This window comes from Microcebus murinus, chromosome 5 (assembly GCF_040939455.1).
Source record: "Microcebus murinus isolate Inina chromosome 5, M.murinus_Inina_mat1.0, whole genome shotgun sequence".
Taxonomy (NCBI): Eukaryota; Metazoa; Chordata; class Mammalia; order Primates; family Cheirogaleidae; genus Microcebus; species Microcebus murinus.
In genome coordinates, this window is record NC_134108.1 from 28255930 (window position 1) to 28262403 (window position 6474).

At 41.0% G+C, this 6474-nt stretch overlaps 1 pseudogene; it reads right to left on the minus strand.

The window, feature by feature from the left end:
- Window positions 1–4066: 4066 nt before the first annotated feature.
- Window positions 4067–4226, minus strand: LOC142870879 (small ribosomal subunit protein uS14-like; annotated as a pseudogene).
- Between the last annotated feature and the right edge of the window lie 2248 nt (window positions 4227–6474).

Consider the following 6474-nt stretch of genomic DNA (forward strand, 5'->3'; position numbering starts at 1 on the left):
CAACTACAATTGATAATTCTGATCATCGCCTCTCCACTGAAGACCTCCACCCAGGATCTCCCTTTACCAGCCATCTCCTGTTGCACAAATAAACAAAAGGCTTACCCAGCTCCTCCCAACCCCTGGCCTGAGGCCGGGATGCAGGCTTTAGTTTTCAAAAAGGAGTGGAGGGTGTTTTAAAGAGATAGAAAATATTTTTGCCATTTATTCTAGACCATTCCCTCTGTTACAAGATACTGTCGTGTGTGGTGTGAAGTTGGGGACAGCTGGCTTGAGCACAGGATAGCATGCTTCCCCCAGCTGCGGGGGCCTGTGGCTAGGTACCCTGTGGCCGTCCTCCTGGTCACCAGGTTCCAAAATTCTGCAATAGCTTGGACTCCCCCATCTTCTCTCATTTTCAGTCATTCATCAAGTCTTGCCAACACATTCTTCAGCTGCCCTCCACATGCATCCCTTCCCTTCCCCTTTCACGGTCCCCATCTGATTCACACTCTCGTCAACTCTCCTCCCATGTTACAGCAGCCTCGGAATCTCCCAGCTCCTGTACTGTCCAGCTCTGGTCTTTCCTGCAAACTGCCCAGGCTCGTGCATTCCCACAGCATGAAGGATGCAATGACCTTTAAAACCTCCCACCTAGCCACCTGGCTTCCACTCATTTCTCCCGTGAGTCTTCGGTCCTCATGAAATTGCTCAACCAGCTGTTGCCCAAATGTGCCTCTCAAGTTCCGCTCCCACACCTTTGTGTGCCGTCCCACCCCGTGTGGACACCATCCTACTGCCTTCCCACCAGTCCAAATGTTGCCAGTATTTTAAAAAACCTGTTCAAGTCCTACTTCCTCCTTGAGGTGTTGCTCAACAACTTTGTCTGCATTGTTGCTTCCTCCTTTAAACTCTGTCAAAACTTAGTAGCTTCACATTTAGAGGTACTTAGCAAGGGTTCCCTATCTATTTTGTGGATGTCTTATGTCCTGCTCCCCGATCAGAATGTAATGTCTTGTTGATTAATGAGTTTTCTTTATGCCCTCATGGCAACCAGTGTAGTAGCATCTTGGACCTAAGCAAATGCTCAATAAATATTTGTCGAATGTATAATAATAAGCATACCCAAGAGAGTCAATGGAAAAAGACTTTTCTTCTTCCTGGATACAAAGAACTGAACCGAAAGTTAGTATTTGCAGGACAGCATTATACCCTGCAATACCAGCCAGGAGAACTTTTCTAAAGCCTCACTAAAGCAGTTTGAGAAGCAAACTTTCACTTCCCTAAAGTATTTCTGCTGCTTTTGATCATGCAATTTGAGAAGGGAGAAAAACAACTTCCCTGGCTAACAGGAGGCAAGCAATTTGAGAATTTCTATTGTATCATGGGAAGAACTAATGACTTTAGCACAAACTGCTTGAGTGATTGATGAAGAGTCATATGCAAATTATTATGAATAAATTACAAATAAATCAAGGAGAAATCCATATTTGATATTTTAGTTCTCCTATATCATTATCACAGATGTCTTTAAAATATTTATGTATACATTCGAGACATCTGACATCTCCCCAGACGTGATAGTCTGATACACCGTATCTTCTATTGTTTAAATCATAACCTGTGATGGTACTTCTACGTTTCAAAACAATAGTGATTAAGCATTCCGAAATTACTTTCTGGGGATGATCTTTCCTCCATCTTCACACCCCAAAACTTTCAATTTTATCAGACAAAGAAATTTTCCCTCTATCTCCTGAGTCTCATTGAAAATAAGTTGAAAGATAATACCACGTTTTTTTTTTCTTGGAGACAGAGACTCAGTCTATCTCCCAGGCTGGAGTGCAGTGGCATCATCATAGCTCACTGCAACCTCAAATTCCTGAGCTCAAACCATCCTCCTGCCTCAGCCGCCTGAGTAGTTGGGACTACAGGCGCGTGCCACCACACCTGGCTAATTTTTCTATTTTTTGTAGAAATGAGGTCTTGAACTCCTGGCCTCAAGCAATCCTCTCACCTTAGCCTCCTACAGTGCTAGGATTACTGGTCCAGGCCACTGTGCCCTGCCACAATACCACTTCTGTTAGAAAAATAATTTTTTAAGATGCTCCCCTAAAAAGCAGTAAGGATTTAATCAAGTGAAGCTAAGTTCCACTGATTTTGTAGATCTTGCCATTCTAAACCATTTATTCAAATTGTTCTGTCTGCAAAATAGTGCAATACTCATACTACTTTTCAGACTGTATTGTCATTTAGTAAGTAAACTTTAATAACTTTCATTAAATTTTAATAAATCTAGTTATTGTTGAAATAGTTGTGATAATGGCATGATGGCTATACAAAAAAAATGTTGTCAACTAGAAACACATTCTAAAGAAATTATAAATGAATTGTCATGATGTCATGATGAAACAAGGTAATTAGAGCTTAATACAGAAAGAAACTCACATATGGCCATTTTACCAAATAGGTATATTATTACTGTACAGGATAAATTAGGACTTTTTGGCATTAAAAAGTGTAAAGAAGTAGCTAAGTCATAGAGCATTCTTTACTGTCGTAGTATGTTAGATTTATAGGTGCCTGGAAACATTTTAATTACTCACATCAGGAAATATTGTTGGCAGTACTCCCTGAGTCCCTCAAAACCAATTCCTTACTTTGGTGACTAGAGTCTGGCCCTGGCCTGGGAGCTAGTTCATATGCCAAAGAGGATGTCTTCTGGGGCATAGTGACCTCAATAAAGAAACTGAAAACCATCTTATGAGAAATAGTGGAAGGGAAGGGGACTAGTTAACCTGGAAACGGAAGACTAGGGTGAGTTATAATAGCTACTTTCAAATATATGAGGTAATAGTTTATAAAAGGGAGAGTATATTTATTCTATATAACTTAAGAGTGAACTAGATGGGGGGAGCGGGGGAAAGGGCATTTATTGAAAACTTAAAATCTGTACCCCAATAATATGCCGAAATAAAAATAAAAAAAAGTAAACTAGAGGCCTGGTGCAGTGGTTCACCCCTGTAATCCTAGCACTTTGGGAGGCCAAGGTGGGCAGATCATTTGAGCTCAGGAGTTGGATACGAGCTTGAGCAAGAGCGAGGAGACCCCGCCTCTATTAAAAATAGACAGCTACGAATATATAGAAAAAATTAGCCAGGCATGGTGGTGCACACCTGTAGTCCCAGCTACTCAAGAGGCTGAGGCAGGAGGATTGCTTGAGCCCAGGAGTTTGAGGTTGCTGTGAGCTAGGCTGATGCCACAGCACTCTAGCCCAGGCAACAGAGCCAGACTGTCTCAAAAAAAAAAAAAGTGAACTAGAATCAGTGACCAAAGTTTCAAGGATCCAAATTTCAATTCAACCAATAAAGAACTTTCTAACAATTGGGGTAATACTTCAGTGGAATGGGTAGCTCCTTTGAAGGAATTCTTTTTTTTTTCTTTCTTTCTTTTTTTTTTTTTACTATGGCTTGGAAATGACCTGAATGACTGAAGGAATTCAAACTGAGGCTGCTTTGTCAATATGAGGTTGAGGTATGCTTTACAATGCTGCTCCAAATGTGGTCCACAGAATGGTGCTGGTCCACACATTTTTTTTCCCTGTTTCTTCTTATCTTTTCCTTTTTCTTTTCTTTTCTTTTCTTTTTTTTTTTTTTTTTGAGACAGAGTCTCGCTTTCTTGCCTAGGCTAGAGTGAGTGCCGTGGTGTCAGCCTACCTCACAGCAACCTTAAACTCCTGGGCTCAAGTGATCCTCCTGCCTCAGCCTCCCGAGTAGCTGGGACTACAGGCACGAGCCACCATGCCCGGCTAATTTATATATATATATATATATATATTAGTTGGCCAATTAATTTCTTTCTATTTTTATAGTAGAGACAGGGTCTCGCTTAGGCTGGTTTTGAACTCCTGACCTTGAGCAATCCGCCCGCCTCAGCCTCCCAGAGTGCTAGGATTACAAGCATGAGCCACTGCGCCTGGCCACTTTTCCTTTTTCTTTAAAAAAAAAAATTTATTTCATGTACAGAGGTCTAATGTGGTGTCTTTCATGGGGTGGATGCCTTGGATAATCCATTCACAAAAGATCACTTAGTCCAACTTAATGAATCCTATGTCCTTTGCATGCTGACAGGAACACTGGGGACACATATTCCAGATTAGACCATGCCAGTTTGAACAGACATGACAAGAGCTAGAGCCCTGGCTGAATTTTCTTGGGTGGCTCCAAGTAGAGCTGCTGGTGACCCATCTTACTTTCAGCAATACAAAGGCCTTTTTTCCCCCAGATTTAAATTTTTTTTTTTTTTTTTTTTTTTTTTTGAGACAGAGTCTCACTTTGTTGCCCAGGCTAGAGTGAGTGCCGTGGCGTCAGCCTGGCTCACAGCAACCTCAATCTCCTGGGCTCAGCGATCCTACTGCCTCAGCCTCCCGAGTAGCTGGGACTACAGGCATGCGCCACCATGCCCGGCTAATTTTTTGTATATATATTTTTAGTTGGTCAATTAGTTTCTTTCTATTTTTGGTAGAGACGGGGTCTCGCTCAGGCTGGTTTTGAACTCCTGACCTTGAGCGATCCGCCCGCCTCGGCCTCCCAAAGTGCTAGGATTACAGATTTAAATTTTAATGACAACTTCCCTGCAGTTTTATATCTAAAATCATGCTTCCTATAAATAAAAAACATTTTATAATAACCAGAAAAATGCCTCTTATAAAATATAGACTGTTACATATTTATATATCAATATTTTATGTGCCTATATGATATATTGACACAGATAGGATGGTAATCTAGCCTAGATTCTTTTGTTATTGTGGTAAGAAGACTTAACATGAGCTCTATCATCTTGACAATTTTTTGTGTACAATATAGTAATGTTAACTATAGGCACAATGTTGTACAATAGATCTCTAAAACTTAACCATCTTGCATAACTAAAACTTTATACTAATTGAATAGCAACTTTCCATTTCGCCCTCTCCACAGTCCCTGAAAACCATCATGTTACTCTCTGCTTCTATGTGTTTTACTATTTTATATACCTCATATAAGCAGAATTGTGCAGTATTTGTTCTTGTGTGACTAGCTTATTTCGCTTAGCATAATGTCCTCAAAGTTTATCCAAGTTGTCACATATGGCAAGGTTTCCTTCTTTTTTTGCGGCTAAGTAGTATTCCATTATATGTATATACCACATTTTCTTTAACCATTCATCCATCATCAATGGACAGTTAGGTTGTTTCCTCATCTTATTTTTTTTTATTATTTATTTATTTATTTATTTGAGACAGAGTCTCACTTTGTTGCCCAGGCTAGAGTGAGTGCCGTGGCGTTAGCCTAGCTCACAGCAACCTCAATCTCCTGGGCTCAAGCGATCCTACTGCCTCAGCCTCCCGAGTAGCTGGGACTACAGGCATGTGCCACCATGCCCAGCTAATTTTTTCTATATGTATTAGTTGGCCCATTAATTTCTTTCTATTTATAGTAGAGACGGGGTCTTGCTCTTGCTCAGGCTGGTTTCGAACTCCTGATCTTGAGCAATCCACCTGCCTCGGCCTCCAGAGTGCTAGGATTACAGGCGTGAGCCACCGCACCCGGCCTGTTTCCTCATCTTAACTGTTGTGAATAATGTTGCAATGAACGTGAAAGCACAAATATCTCTTTGAGATCTCAATTTCCCTGATTTTCACACATTCTTTGACACTAGTCCATAAAAAAAGGAGCTTGTGCCGGACTGTAAATTCACACACTGCTTCCTTTATCAATAAAAGTCTTTTTTTTTTTTTTTTTTTTTTTTTTTTGAGACAGAGTCTCGCTTTCTTGCCTAGGCTAGAGTGAGTGCCATGGCGTCAGCCTAGCTCACAGCAACCTCAAACTCCTGGGCTCAAGCGATCCTCCTGCCTCAGCCTCCCGAGTAGCTGGGACTACAGGCACAAGCCACCATGCCCGGCTGATTTATATATATATATATATTAGTTGGCCAATTAATTTCTTTCTATTTTTATGGTAGAGATGGGGTCTCGCTCAGGCTGGTTTTGAACTCCTGACCTTGAGCAATCCGCCCGCCTCGGCCTCCCAGAGTGCTAGGATTACAGGCGTGAGCCACCGCGCCCGGCCCAATAAAAGTCTTGCCATGGAAAGAATATGTCAATGGAACTAAACAATGTCCTTAGTGACACTATTTCTTTGATTGTTACTGCAAGGGAAGGAGTTTATCCATTAAGTAGTTAATGAGACTAGAGGTTTTCACGGCAATCGAATGATCACACTACAAAATATACATAAATGGAAAGTCAGTTTTAACACTAAGATCTATATCTCACTGATTGAGGATATGTTTGAAAGTTACATGTCACAGTAGTATAAAATTGTCGAAAAACATGGAGCACTGCTACTCCCCAGAACTTATTGTAAGGAAAGTTATTGAAAGGAAATTAATTGGATTGCACTGGGCAGAGTTGAACGCATAATATATGTTGCATCTGTGTATGTGCTACTG